A 14,558-nucleotide genomic window follows, 5' to 3' on the forward strand; every position below is an offset into this window, starting at 1 on the left:
GACCGCGGCTACCATGACGGTCGACCGCAAACGGATATATGGGCATACACAGGTTTAAAATAGAAATGCTGATTTTTAAACTTGATTTAAAAATAGCAAACAAATTCCAAAAAATGTAAAACTTTGAAAAATGATTATAAACATGATAATAAATATGTTACAAAAGGAATTTTTAGAATTACACTTCCCATTTGTAAAATCTCATCATTTTGCAAAAATAGTCCAAAAACGTGAAAACGAATAATACTTGTTTTTGACATTTTAGCTAAACCATGTTTTAAAATTTTATAAAATGATTATATAGACTTAATAAAAAGTATAAACTATTGTTCTTAAGTCTATAAACCAAAAACTTAATATTTTCACAAATTTATATTTATATAAACTTGAAAACCAAAACTATATATATATATATTAAAGTATTGAGCATACATAATACAAAACCTAAACTTATTTACCCAAGCTTGGTTGATCTTCAATGAGCCTCTTCTTGTTAAACTTTGTGAATGAAGCTTGAACTTGAATCTTTGACTTGAATGTGCAAGGCTTCATTCCACTATTCCTTCCATTCTCCATTGGATATGATCGTTATAGCGTAATTCCATCCAACCTCCAATTGATTATTTGTCTAGAACAAATACAAAAATACAAACACTAGACAAACAATATTAGTTGTAAATTGTTTGTTAAAATATCATCAAACAAAAAAGCCAACACACAATTGTAGTAACATAACTTCCACAGTGTACACCTACTATAATTCACCTATAAGATAGTCCCCAAATCTCTCGGCGTGACATCAATCCCCATTAAGCAAAAAAGAAAATAAAATAATATATAATACTATATATTATATATATATATTATATATATATATATACCTATATATTATATATATATATATAGTTATAATAATATGTATATATAATATAGGAGAGGTTCTAAATAAAACCTCCTTAGCCTAAACAACTAACAACCTCCTTCATCCATTGCGATCTAGATGAATCTAATGGCTGGGATTCAGTCAAACAGTCACAGAACATGCACTTAATTACCTCATTTAATTACCTCAACGTGAAGTGAATAGGATCACTACCTCAACGTATCTCGAATCACTGCAGTGAATCGCGAGATTCACTTCGTTAATGTATTAAATGCATGTGATTAATGAGTAATTAATGTATGTCTGTTGACTGTTGACTAAAATCCTAGCCATAGGATGAAGGAAGTGAGGTTTAGTTTTTGATAGGCTAAGAGGTTATTTATAGGTAAGAACTTCCTAATATCTATAGTATATATATATATATATATATATATATATATATATATAGAGAGAGAGAGAGAGAGAGAGAGAAAGAGAGAGAATATAGTGAGTAATTGTAAAAGAGTGTAGTAGTGTAGTAGTTTGCTGTAGAGAGAGTGTTTGCATTGAAGAGAGAATAGAGGGTTGTACTACTAGAGAAATAATAATAATATAATTCTTAGTGTCCTCCACCCTTCTAAACTCAACATATATTATTTAACAATATCGTAGGGTTTTTTTAGATATCAGTCCTTTAAATCATTAGTATTTTGTATTAGTCCCCTAAATCTCCATATTTTGATATTAGTCTCTCAAATTGTAATAATATGTTGATATTAGTCCCTCTGTTAGTTTTCCATCTAAAACCCTCAACTCTGGTTAAGTTTAGATTAACCATTAATAGTCAATTACCAAAATATCTATTGGATAGCGTGTGAGGAGTTGTTTTGTTTTCGGTGTTGGGACCACCAGTGGGAGCACGTGAATACAAATGAAATGATGCGGTTTGTGAAAACTATGTGGGTCCACCCGATTCCGCACAGCCTATAAATTCTCTAGGGTTTCGTGAGCACAATGGAAAAGGAGTTTTGACGGCAGGCGCAGGTGAAAAGGAGGCAGAGGACTGGGTTTTGAGAATTTGCGGCTATAGGGAATTTTGGCGGCTGATTTTGAGCGCAAGAAAAAAAACTGTAGCAAGTAGCAAAGAACAAAGATTTTGGCGGCTATTCATAGAGAAGAAGCAAAGTCTTTTTGTAGTTGTTCTTTGATTTGTGCATCCCTTTGAGAGAATATTTGTGTGAGGGATCTGAGAGTTTATGTGAGGGTTTAATTGTATGATTGTAAACCCTATTTGTATTCTCTTTCTCTAGTAGTAGATCTCCTCCCTCCTTGCCCCATGGACGTAGGCGATTTGTCGAACCACATAAAAATTAGTTGTCTTTGTTGTCTCATGATTTGTAATAGCTTGTAGGATCCCTCGACAAGTCAGTCCTAGAACTGATGAGAGGAAGAGTCGATATCTCACTTTGTTGAGATATTCGCTTCAGATTCTTATTTCCTTGGTGAGAGAATAATTCTTAATATGATCTAATCTCTTGTTGTACACCTTGCGCACCGGAGGTTCTGCCAAAATTTTCGCTGCGCACAACAAGTTGTATCAGAGCTCCGGGTTGGATTTGGAGCTTGTTCGAAGGATTCGCTGAAGGATTCCTATTTGAAGAATTAGATCGACAACATGGGAGAAACAAGCACATCGGGATCGTCTCTTTCGAAGGCGATACAGAGTCTGAGCATCAATAACACCAAGATTGATGTTCCAAAGTTCGACGGCAAGATTAATTTCAGATTGTGGAGGTGTTAAGTGATGGACGCCTTGGATGCACAGAATTTGAAGGAGACTCTTGAGTTACAAGAGAAACTCGTTGATATGGAGGACAAAGTTTGGAAGAAGATGAATAGTAGGGCTTATGGAGTTAATCGGTCATGCTTGATGCCGGATCTTATTTATGACGTAATGAATGAGACATCGGCGAAGAGAATGTGGGAAACACTCAATGAGAAGTATCTGACGAAGAGCATTGAGAATCGGCTTCACTTGAAGAAGATGTTTTACCAATTCAAGATGAAGAGGGGAGTTTCCATTCGGGAGCATGTTAACAACTTCACGAAGCTAATTTCAGATATGGCCAATGTAGATATCAATTTCAGATATGGCCAATGTAGATATCATGGTTGAGGATGAAGACAAGGCGATGCTACTATTGTGTTCATTGCTTGAGGATGATTTTGGTATGTTTGTTCTCACTATGATAAATAGAAGAACTACGGTTAGCTACAAGGAGGTGACCTCAACTTTAGTGAATTATGAGTTAAGGAAGAGTAATGACGAATCCTCCAAGAAGGCATCGGGAGATGCATTAGCAGTTCGAGGCCGTGGTCCAAACCATCGTCCAGGTGATCGCTCAAGGGCATCGGGAGATGCATTAGCAGTTCGAGGCCGTGGTCCAAACCATCGTCCAGGTGATCGCTCAAGATCGAAGTCAAGAGGTGGCCATAGAAATATTGGTAGGAATCAATGTCGCTTTTGCAAAGAAGAAGGACATTGGAAGAACGACTGCCCAAAGTTGAAAGATAAAGCTGGAAAGAATAAAGGAAAAGTTGTACAAGCTTCGGAAGTGAATGTTGTCAAGGCTAGTAACGATAATTCAGATACGGATTCTTCAGGCTATTCTTGCTCTGCATTACCGTCAGTTTGTTACGCTGAATCTACGGAGTGGATGATGGATTCTGATGCTATATACCATATTTATCCTAGGAGGGATTGGTTCTTCAGCTTTGAGGAGTTGGAAAAAGGGGATGTCGTGCTCATGGATAATGATCATGTATGCCCTATTGGTGGTATTGGTACAGTACGAATCCGGATTAGTGACGGGGTAACTCGGGAGCTGAAGGAAGTGAGATTCGTTCCTCAATTGACGAAGAATATCATTTCGCTTGGAACTTTGGAGGCAGCTGGCTATAAGGTGATCTTGGAGAATACGACTCTGAAGGTCACAAAGGGATCCATGGTTGTGATGCGAGGTGTCAGGGAAAACAACATTTACTACTTGAAAGGCAAGACAGTAACAGGGGGTCTGACAGCTTCGATTACCACAGAGGAAGATACTATCAGCTTATGGCATATAAGATTAGAACACACTGGTGATAAGTCCCTACAGGTATTGGCGAAGCAGGGGCTATTAAAGAGTACAAAGACATGCAAGATGGAGCTGTGTGAACATTGCATACTTGGGAAGAAGACAAGAGCGAAATTCGGCACCGCTATTCACAATACCCAAGGTATATTGAACTACATTCACACAGATGTTTGGGACCCTTCCAAGTACACATCACTTGGTGGGGCCAACTATTTTGTCACTTTCATTAATGATTATTCCAGGAGGAATTGGGTATACCCGATGAAGCATAAACATCGGGTCCTGGATATTTTTGTGAAGTGGAAAAAGAAAGTGGAGCTGCAGACAGGTAGAAAGGTGAAGACTCTACGTTCAGATAACGGTGGAGAGTATAAGACTGATCCGTTTCTGCAGTTTTACCGGGATCATGGCATTAGGCGACACTTCACAGTACGTGAGACACCGCAACAGAACTGGGTGGCTGAAAGGTTGAACCGTACCTTACTAGAGAAGGTGCGATGTATGATGACACAGAGTAGATTGTCAAGATCCTTTTGGGCCGAAGCGTTGGTTTATGCAAGTCACCTCGTGAATAGGTTGTCGTGCACTGCGATACAGGGGAAGACTCCGTTGGAGCGTTGGTCTGGTTCGATAGCTAGTGACTATGAGTCGCTTCGGAAATTTGGGTGTCCAGCTTATTACCATGTCAATGATGGTAAATTGAATCCGAGAGCGAGGAAAGCAGTCCTTATGGGATTTAGAGATGGAGTTAAAGGCTTCAAGTTATGGGATCCACAGGACAAGAAAATAGTTATTAGCAGGAATATCACATTAGATGAGGCGTACATGATGAAGCCTCAAGTTCCTCAGCAGGTGGAGGAAGATCAGATTCAGGAGATATCGCAACAGGTGGAGGATGATGTGACTCCACTCACTCCAGAGAGCATTGTATCCATCGAGGCTCCTACAGAGGTGATACTAGAAGGAGATAGGATGACAGTCGGGCATTTAGAGGATACAGTAGATATTGGGACTCAGGAACATGGTCATGTTCAGGAGTCCATTGTAGCTAATAGACCAAGAAGAAACATTCGTCGGCCAGCTAGATATGACGATGTCATGGTTGCATATGCTTTATCAGCAGAAGTCGTTGATGATTTGGTTCCTTCTACATTCAAGGAAGCAGAGTCAAGCTCTGATTCAAATAGGTGGAGGGAAGCTATGGAGGAAGAGATGCAGTCTCTTCATAAGAACGACACTTGGGAACTTGCAAAACTACCGAAGGGTAAGAAGGCTATTGGATACAAGTGGGTATATGCAAAGAAAGAGGGATCTTTTATTAGGGAAATTAGATTCAAAGCCAGATTGGTTGCCAAGGGATATGCACAGCTAGAGGGCGTTGATTACAACAAGGTATTTTCTCCTGTTGTGAAGCATTCGTCGATTCGTATTTTATTAGCATTGGTGGCACAGCTGGATTTGGTAACCAGCATTTCATTTCAAATAGTGTATTTGACTCAATTGTATTGTTTGGATCCATAAGAATTTGAATACTGGATATTGGCCCAAATCCATTAACATTTTAAACCTATACAAGGCCCATAATTCTAAATCCCGATGGATAGCCTGTCATTTGCAATTCCCATTTCTTCTCTCTCCCTCCCGTTCTCGCGATCTCCCCCCGCCTCCCTCCCACCCTCGCGATCTATATCCCTCCCCACTTCTGCTCTCAACCAGCGATGGTGACGGCGACCACGACGACGACGAGATCCAGTTTCACCTGCAAGCACTAATTTCACCTCCGGCGACGACGGCGATCATCAAAAATGGTGAGAACTTCTCGATCCTCTATCTCTAGTTCTACTGAAACCTTAAATTCTAGATTCAAACTCTATTCTCTTGATTGATTTCTCTACCGAGCTCCCTCCCAGCCGGCGAAAAACCCAGCCCGCCATTTCTCCGCTTTCCAAGCCCTAGCTTTCTTCCTCTCGATCCACTGCCAAAACCCTAACCCTAGCTACCGCCGGCGATCTCCCACCAAACCCTAGCACCTCAATCATATTATTGGCGGTCGATCTCTGGATGGGCAGCAGAGAGAGCCCGGAGGAGCCAAAGAAAGGTCGATCGAAGACGCCCAAAAAGGCCAAGGAGAGCGTGCTAAAGCAAAGTAATTTCCTCCTCAGCTTTCATTTTTCAACTTGTCTCTCTTTAATCAATCTGTGACTTGTAGTGATTTGAGGGTGAACCTGTTTGTCTTGTAGAATCCCCAGTGGAGTTCTTCGTCGAGAACAAAAACATTGCTGGATTCGATAATGTGAAATCTTCTCTCTAGTGTTATTGTCCATTTTGAAACTGGTAGTAGAAGTTTTGTTGAATGTTTGAATGTTGCTCAGTGCAAATTGAGCTAATATTGATGACCAATGTTCTTTGAATATCTATTATCTGTAGAAATGGACATTAGACATGCTTGAGTTTCTTGAAGTGCATTCGGAGGGTGGAAAATGAGTGTTTTGTTGAGGCTGATAGCTTAGAAGCTTCTTATTAAGCTGATATTTCCCATTTATTTTGTCACGGGCGGCCAGCATTTTGAGCAACTATTGTAGAAATATTATCAAAGTGAAGTCTAGCGCGTGCTTCTACTGAAATGTTGATGTTCATTGGATTTTGGAAGATTTGTTGATTGAAAATTGATTTTTGTTATATGTAGCCTGGAAAATCTCTGTACACAACAGTTCGAGAGCTTGTTGAAAATTCTCTGGATTCAACGGAGTCTATTTCCGAACTCCCAATCATTGAAATAACAATGCAAGACCTAATTATTTTGACCATTAGTTCTGCTTGGATCATAAGCATTGTGATTGTTTGTGTGCATTATGAGGTACAAAAAATTTAGCGTCATTGGTTATTTGTACAGCTCACTTGGAATGATGCGGTCATTGATAGGGATGATGACATATATCTTGAACTTAATATAAAAATTTCAATCTCCTTCTTTAACGAGGTATGGCATTTTATGAGTGAGGTTTTGATGGTTGTGATCTCTGCCTTCTTTAAGAATATCAATCTCCTTCTTTAACGAGGTATGTCATTTATTCAAGCGAAGTTTTTCAGCCCTATATATTTGATCGGAACTTGTCGATCTTATGATTCTCGATGACTGATTAGATCAAGACCTAGAAAAATCACTCAATGCTTTTAAGTTCAGCGGGAAATGTTGATCGGATAGCCGAATTAGTGATCTTTGTGAATCAAAAGAGTAGTTTTATTTGGGGGAAATATTATGCTTTTGTGCTCTTATCTAATAAAGGGTTATAAATTTTCAAATTCTTATTGGATTTTATAAATTATAGTATCTACTATGTTTTTCCCCTTTTGAAAGGTCCAATGGCAAGGAGAAACTTTTCCTTTAATTCGATTGACTAGACTATTGTGATTGTTAATGCACCACAACTTGTTGGAAAAGTGAAACCTGTAACAGGAGTACTATAATGCCCATGTATCGTGCACCATAAGAGGCTATTGTTTCATGGATATTCATTGTTGGTCTGAGACAAGTATGTGTGGTCTCGATTTTTTTCCCTACTTTAGTTTTCAATTCAAAATCAGTTTTCTCTTTTACTGTCAGTTTGAAAAGTAAGTTTTTTGTTAGTCTATCTTAGTCACAGATTCTAATTATGATATAAAATTTGTATTTGTCTACTGTGAGTTTTTCCCATATTGTTATTAGTGACTCATTTGTGTTTTCCCTCCTCCAGCATCACTTTCTTGGTTATAAGTAGCAAAGTTGCTGTCTTAGGGAAAAACTTCCTTAATTGGATATATGGCGTGTTTTGGATGCTGCGGAGAAGAAGACTTTCACCAAGCTACTGATACGGGAAGACCTTTCACTGCACACCATGCGACAGGTTGGTTCTTGCTTTTCTTAAGTAGATTTAACTTTCATACTATTGGCTGTCACGTTGGCCATTAGAAAATAGGGTTAGTCGGATCAAACAGAATTTTGGTGCTAAATTACAGAAACATGCTTAAGATGAACTTCTTCAACAATTCCAGCAATCAACCAAGTGGCTCTATGGTAAAGATAGACATTAGTTATCATTGAGTGGATATGTTCTCTTATATCAAAAGGTTAATCTTTCAGTTTGTATTGTAATGTTCCTGAAATCAGTCAGCTCTTTCTTCTGAGATTGTCGAACATTCCATTTTCTTCTTACTTTCAGTAATTTATTGGTCGAGGTAGTATTTGGACTTGTTGGTGGCATGGTTTTATATACGGAACAGCTCTGCTGAAAACATCCCTCCCTTTTGGTCTTCTTGTTATTGTTTCAGGTGATTCAAGAACTCGCAAAACAAGACTTTCTGAACCGAGGGGACGAAACTACAAAAGAAATACAAAGTGAAAGTGTACAAGCATTAGAAAAAATCTCTTATTTGAATTAGATGTAAAAGTCTTAAAGAAACTAGTGCGAGAGAAAACTTAAACATGACACTATATAAACTTAAACATGACACTATGTAACTGCAAAATATTAACTTTTGTTGGTTTGTATTTGTTGGATATTTTGGATCTCTAGCATTAGAAAAAATCTCTTATTTGAATTAGATGTAAAAGTCTTAAAGAAACTAGTGCGAGAGAAAACTTAAACATGACACTATATAAACTTAAACATGACACTATGTAACTGCAAAATATTAACTTTTGTTGGTTTGTATTTGTTGGATATTTTGGATCTCTACTTTGCTAAATTGTTATATGCAAATTTGAAGTTTCTACTTTATTTATTGTTTTGGTTAGTGGTGGATGAGTTTACAAAGTTTTATTGATGAATGATTTCGGTTATTTTATGGTGATTATTAGGTCAACTATTGACATTAAAATGAAAGCACATAATTGGTCACTAATAGAGATATATCAACTAATACCCTACCCTCTTTCCTTCTTACAGCAAAGGCTTCATGATTTCCAGCAAAAAGTTCATGGGCTTAATTATCTCCTTCCATAACATTTCCAGCAACAGGGCATATAATATGTTCCCATTTTCATAAAATTTAAGGACAACACGAATATTAAGTGATTTTCAAAACAAAATAAAAGTATGATTATAACATAAAAGCAGTTAAAATTTCATCCAGAACACTTACGCAATACTCCTTAGTGCTGTTGTCCGGATATGTATACTCTCCGGTGATCTTATCTACCGATGACGAGTGGATACCCAAATATAGTTTCAGCATTGTAGGTGTGCCACCATCCTCAATGATTTGACATTTCTGCAATTCACCAAAAATATGTTGTATAAACGATCAAAACATTTAAGAATTATATAATCTGATTTGTACTAGTGTGGATCCGTTAGAATTGCATTATATGACTTCCTTCATTGTTTCTTATTAATGAAACACGACAAAATCATTCACCTTTGACTGAAAGAAAAACCTGCTGTGACGAGAGAATTCTTCTCGACCCTAAACAAGTATGAACTATTCTTAAGGTCCAACTAAACCAAAGATCAAGGCGCTCATGAGAATAATGGTTTGCTTGCTCTTGCCTTTGCAACAGCCCAGTGATGCACCGACTTGGAATCCCAGGGAAGGGGGCTGAAGAGCCTCCTTGGAACCCCAGAAGGAACGTTGTTAGGGGTCGCATACGATATCGCGGTCCATGCAACCACCATCAAAGGAACTCCATAGTCGGCAATGAAACCTCTGAACCCCCCCTGCAAACAGTAATCACAGCTCTTACCATCATTCTTGGGGAGTTAATTAATCAATGGCACGGTAAATAACCAGAATATCACAGACCTGTGCCATATCTCCACGACCTTGCCTTTCTACTCTTTAATGAAGTGTACAGAAGGCCACCAGAAAATATGAGGCCCAGCAATTCATTCGTATAAAGCCACTGGAACTGGTTTACCATTAGACTCAAATCTTCGCCTTTGGGTACATTAAACTCACTCACCAGACCCTATAAAAAAATGAAAATATTAGCACTAGTTTTGCTCGCTAAGATTACTTTCCAGACTCGAAATAGAGAGATAAAAAATCACCTTGATAGCTTCTTGAAAGAGGAGAACTGTTATCAACATCCCAAAGAGTTCTCCTGCAACCCTGGTGAATCTACTAATTATAGCTGAAGCATTAAAAGCTGTCAGAAGAAACAGCATGATAGCAGTCCAGATGCAAACCCTACGAAAAGTTTTGCAAATCAAAAATCATATTAACTAAGAAACATGACTAACTGATCCAAACTCTTTTCATCTTCACAACTACAAAACCATCCAGCCCAAGCCAAAAATAGGCGTGCACCCAAGTCTTCTAGGTCTTTGGCAAAGTTGTACAAGTATGTGTACATTAACACAGTAGGTTCTGCAACTCCAAGAATTAACATGGGCAACTTTACACTTTGTTCCAAATAGAGAATTTACATCAGCAACTTCACACTTTGTTCCAAATTTTCATCAGCTTAATATATGATACAGCAAGGCTAAGAAGCTTACATGCGGAGGGCATTTCTTGGTGAGATGGTCCAGCACTGTTTGCTTGATCACCTCCAAAAGTGACTTTCGCTGAACACGCGAAAACAATTTCAATTATATAAAGATAAATACTTGTTTCACCAAAAGTATCAAATAGACATTAACAGCCATTGTATCGTAAGGTATATTTACTTTCATTGTGCACAATAGATCACCCCACTGAATGTTAAGATGATCGGGGTTTAACAAACATAAAGCCATAATAAAGGAAAATCCTAAAAGTATTACATTTAACAAAGTAAAGCTCCACTGCCGCCGCCTCCGACGAGGCATCCAGCTCCATGTCCTCCAGCTACAAACCAAACATTCACATGGGCATTTCATCAAACAGGTTGCAAGCACGAAGTAAAACCAGGCTAAACAAGAAACCGATCGACCAAACAAACAAGCGAAAATCCCAAAGGGGCATTTCGTCAAACACGTAACGAGCACAAAAACTAAATCAAAGCTTAAACATACTTGTAGTGTCTTGTATTCCCATGTTTCCAGGTATATATGCCTGGATGATTAAACGTATTTGATTTTCTTTTAGATGAATAAAATCTTAAACTTAGTGAAAAATATATACAATTAGTAAAAAGAAACGGAACACACTGACCTTCAAGTAGATATCAAGTGTCAACGGTCTTAGTGCTCCTTCTGTAAACGGAGAACATTAGATATCGTGAACTCTTAAAAAATCATTATATATCATCAAAATCAAGTTAAAACCAACCTGTGTCTTTACTTAGTTGCTCTCCAAAAGCAATAACAGGTAAAGCAGAAGCAAAAAAGATGTACATAGTAGGTGCCAAGACCCTGAAAAAAATGATGAGCAAAACAATTAACAGAATTGCATAAGCCTTTAAATTATTTTTTTTTTCAAATACAAGTACCTGAATCCTGAATGAAACCCAGCCATTCAATCTTGACGGTAACATGGTGCTCTACCTTTGACATCACTGATGATTCCCCTAAATGGATGCCTGATATGATCCATTCTCGAGTAAAATCCTAAGAAAAACCAGTTATTTAACGATGTTAAAATTTATGGAGAAGGAATTATTTTGGTGGGAGCACCAAAATTCTTAATATCCCACGTTTCAGCAACTTCCATTTAAAACATATTTTTGGTGGAGGCACGCGGTGGAGGAGGCGGAGGAGCGATGCGGTGGAATCGATGGAGGCGGTGGAGGAGGCGGCGGAGGATCGAGCGCGCCGGCAAATATGAGGCGGCGGAGGATCTCGAGGGCCGGCAAAGATGAGGCGGCGGAGAAGGTCAGGCGTTGGCCGGCGAAGATGAGGCGGAGGCGGAGGCGAATTTTTTGCCGGAGGGGAATTTGAGGGTGTGGTGTTTTTTGGCGAAGGGGAATTTGAGCGTGCGGTGCTTGGGGATGAAATTTTTGGCGGAGGGGAATTTGAGAGGGTGCGGTGTTTGGGGATGAAATTTTTGGCGCCGCTGGCTGAAAATTTGGGGAGAACGCGTGCGCGGGTCAGAAAAACGATGGCAAACTTTTTTTTTGTGTTTGGGGATGAAATTTTTGGCGCCGCTGGCTGAAAATTTGGGGAGAACGCGTGCGCGGGTCAGAAAAACGATGGCTAAATTTTTTTTTTTAAACCCTAGCATAACTCCCAAACGGTTTCAACTGTTTGGACGGATATGTTCTAAACGGTTTAACCCGTTTGGAAGCTCCGTTTGGGATTATTCAATAGCCCAAACGGTTTAAACCGTTTGGAATAATTAGTCCAAACGGTTTAAACAGTTTAGGCTATTTTGACTTGCCCAAACGGTTTCAATAACCGTTTGGACTGCCCTATTTTGTACTAGTGAAGTAGCAAAGTTGCTGTCTTAGGGAAAAACTTCCTTAATTGGATGTATGGCGTGTTTTGGATGCTGCGGAGAAGAAGACTTTCACCAAGCTACTGATACGGGAAGACCTTTCACTGCACACCATGCGACAGGTTGGTTCTCGCTTTTCTTTAAGTGGATTTAACTTTTTTCATACTATTGGCTGTCACGTTGGCCATTAGAAAATAGGGTTAGTCCGATCAAACAGAATTTTGGTGCTAAATTACAGAAACATGCTTAAGATGAACTTCTTCAACAATTCCAGCAATCAACCAAGCGGCTCTATGGTAAAGATGGACATTAGTTTTCATTGAGTGGATATGTTCTCTTATATCAAAAGGTTAATCTTTCGGTTTGTATTGTAATGTTCCTGAAATCAGTCAGCTCTTTCTTCTGAGATTGTCGAACATTCCATTTTCTTCTTACTTTCGGTAATTTTTTGGTCGAGGTAGTATTTGGACTTGTTGGTGGCATGGTTTTATATACGGAACAGCTCTGCTGAAAACATCCCTCCCTTTTGGTCTTCTTGTTATTGTTTCAGGTGATTCAAGAACTCGCAAAACAAGACTTTCTGAACCGAGGGGACGAAACTACAAAAGAAATACAAATTGAAAGTGTACAAGCATTAGAAAGAATCTCTCATTTGAATTAGATGTAAAAGTCTTAAAGAAACTAGTGCGAGAGAAAACTTAAACATGACACTGTGTAACTGCAAATTATTAACTTTTGTTGGTTTGTATTTGTTGGATATTTTGGATCTCTAGTTTGTTGAATTGTTATATGCAAATTTGAAGTTTCTACTTTATTTCATGTTTTGGTTAGTGGTGGATGAGTTTACAAAGTTTTATTGATGAATGATTTCGGTTATTTTATAGTGATTATTAGGTCAACTATTGATATTACTGCATTTGAGATTTTCAGGTATTTTATCTATATGTCAAGTTAGTTGGATATGTGATATACTATTTGAGGAATTTATTTTCACCAATTTTAATGCAAAACTTATGTAATTTGAGTATCTTATTTCTAAATTATCTTCGAGCTACAATTTTAGTTCAGAAATTAGAATTCTACTAGTTAGCAAACAACTCAATTCAAATTTTTAAAATTAAAATTCTAAAGTTTGCCAAACATGAATTTCAAATTGAATTCTGGAATTCAAATTTGGATGTTTCACAAACGAAGGAATTGAATTTGAAATTCCATATTTCAATTCTGGAATTTGAAATCAAATCATTGAATCCAAACGCAACCTTATCAACTTTTGCATGTGCTTACATATTTAATCAGGCAGTGGACTGGGATTCCAGGTGTCATTAACTTGAATCCGGATTCACGATAGCTAGAATGGAAGAGCTCAGTTCTCCTTTTGTCATTCCAGGTGCTGAACTGTATCAAGTATCAAGTAACTAGAATGGAAGAGCTCCGGCATTTTCTTGGAGTTTCATCAACTTCATCGTCACCAGCAAAACGTTAAATGGTCAGTAAACACTGTTACCAATATAATTGTAAGCTTAAATTATACACTCAGTGCTGTTAGCGCCTCTTATTAAGCTAGGTTGATGCGCTCCTCTCTTGTGTTATGTAAGTATCCGAAACCATTCCTTGGTTACATGATGACTACAGCTTATAGATAACAATAGTTTACCAGCGTAACAGGTTTTTTACAAAGTTGAACCCGGTTAGGGGTGTCCATCCGGGCTGGCCCGGCCCGAAAAACCGGGCCCGGGCCGGTCAAAACTGGAGCCCGGACCCAGGCCTGGTCGCCCCGGGCTGGGCCCGGGTCTAAGCGGGCCGGACACCGGGCCGGGTCGGTTTTGAAATTTTTTTTTTAATTTTTTAAGTTTTAAAGGAAAAAAAGGTAAAAATAGACACAATTTTGATTAAAAAATTATATTATTAATCATTTGTAATTATGTAATTTAAAAATATAAAAAAATATAAAAACTAAAATAATATAAAATAATTATATAATTTATAAAAATAAATAAAATTAAAAATAATTGTAAATATCAAAGGGGTTGTTGAATTTATAGAAATAAACAAAATTAAAAATAATTGTATAATTCAAAGAGCCCCAATGCCCTATCAAAGATTTTTAAATATATATGTTGTAGTTAGAATTTGAACCACTAACCTCCTTCTCCGGCTAAATACCCATATTGGTATTTTAATTCAACCTCATTTGCCAAGAAGGTATTTTAAATAAAAAA

General features: G+C 38.0%; 3 long non-coding RNA genes across 4 annotated transcripts; 2 read left to right on the forward strand and 1 right to left on the reverse strand.

Annotated features, from left to right (window-relative positions):
* Positions 6,260-8,547, forward strand: LOC109837397. Of its 2 annotated transcripts, XR_002246261.1 has the most exons (4): positions 6,260-6,292; positions 6,686-6,979; positions 7,734-7,883; positions 8,308-8,547. It is a non-coding gene; the product is annotated as an uncharacterized LOC109837397 (long non-coding RNA). The 2 variants fall into 2 exon arrangements; XR_002246260.1 differs by lacking the exons at positions 6,260-6,292; positions 6,686-6,979 and having other exon boundaries at positions 7,635-7,883.
* LOC109837399 lies at positions 10,479-11,063 on the reverse strand. Its single transcript, XR_002246263.1, has 2 exons — positions 10,746-11,063; positions 10,479-10,547 (listed from the first exon to the last, which is right to left on the reverse strand). It is a non-coding gene; the product is annotated as an uncharacterized LOC109837399 (long non-coding RNA).
* On the forward strand, positions 12,333-12,947 carry LOC109837398. Its single transcript, XR_002246262.1, has 2 exons — positions 12,333-12,458; positions 12,887-12,947. It is a non-coding gene; the product is annotated as an uncharacterized LOC109837398 (long non-coding RNA).

Source organism: Asparagus officinalis, chromosome 4 (genome assembly GCF_001876935.1).
Source record: "Asparagus officinalis chromosome 4, Aspof.V1, whole genome shotgun sequence".
Classification (NCBI taxonomy): Eukaryota; Viridiplantae; Streptophyta; class Magnoliopsida; order Asparagales; family Asparagaceae; genus Asparagus; species Asparagus officinalis.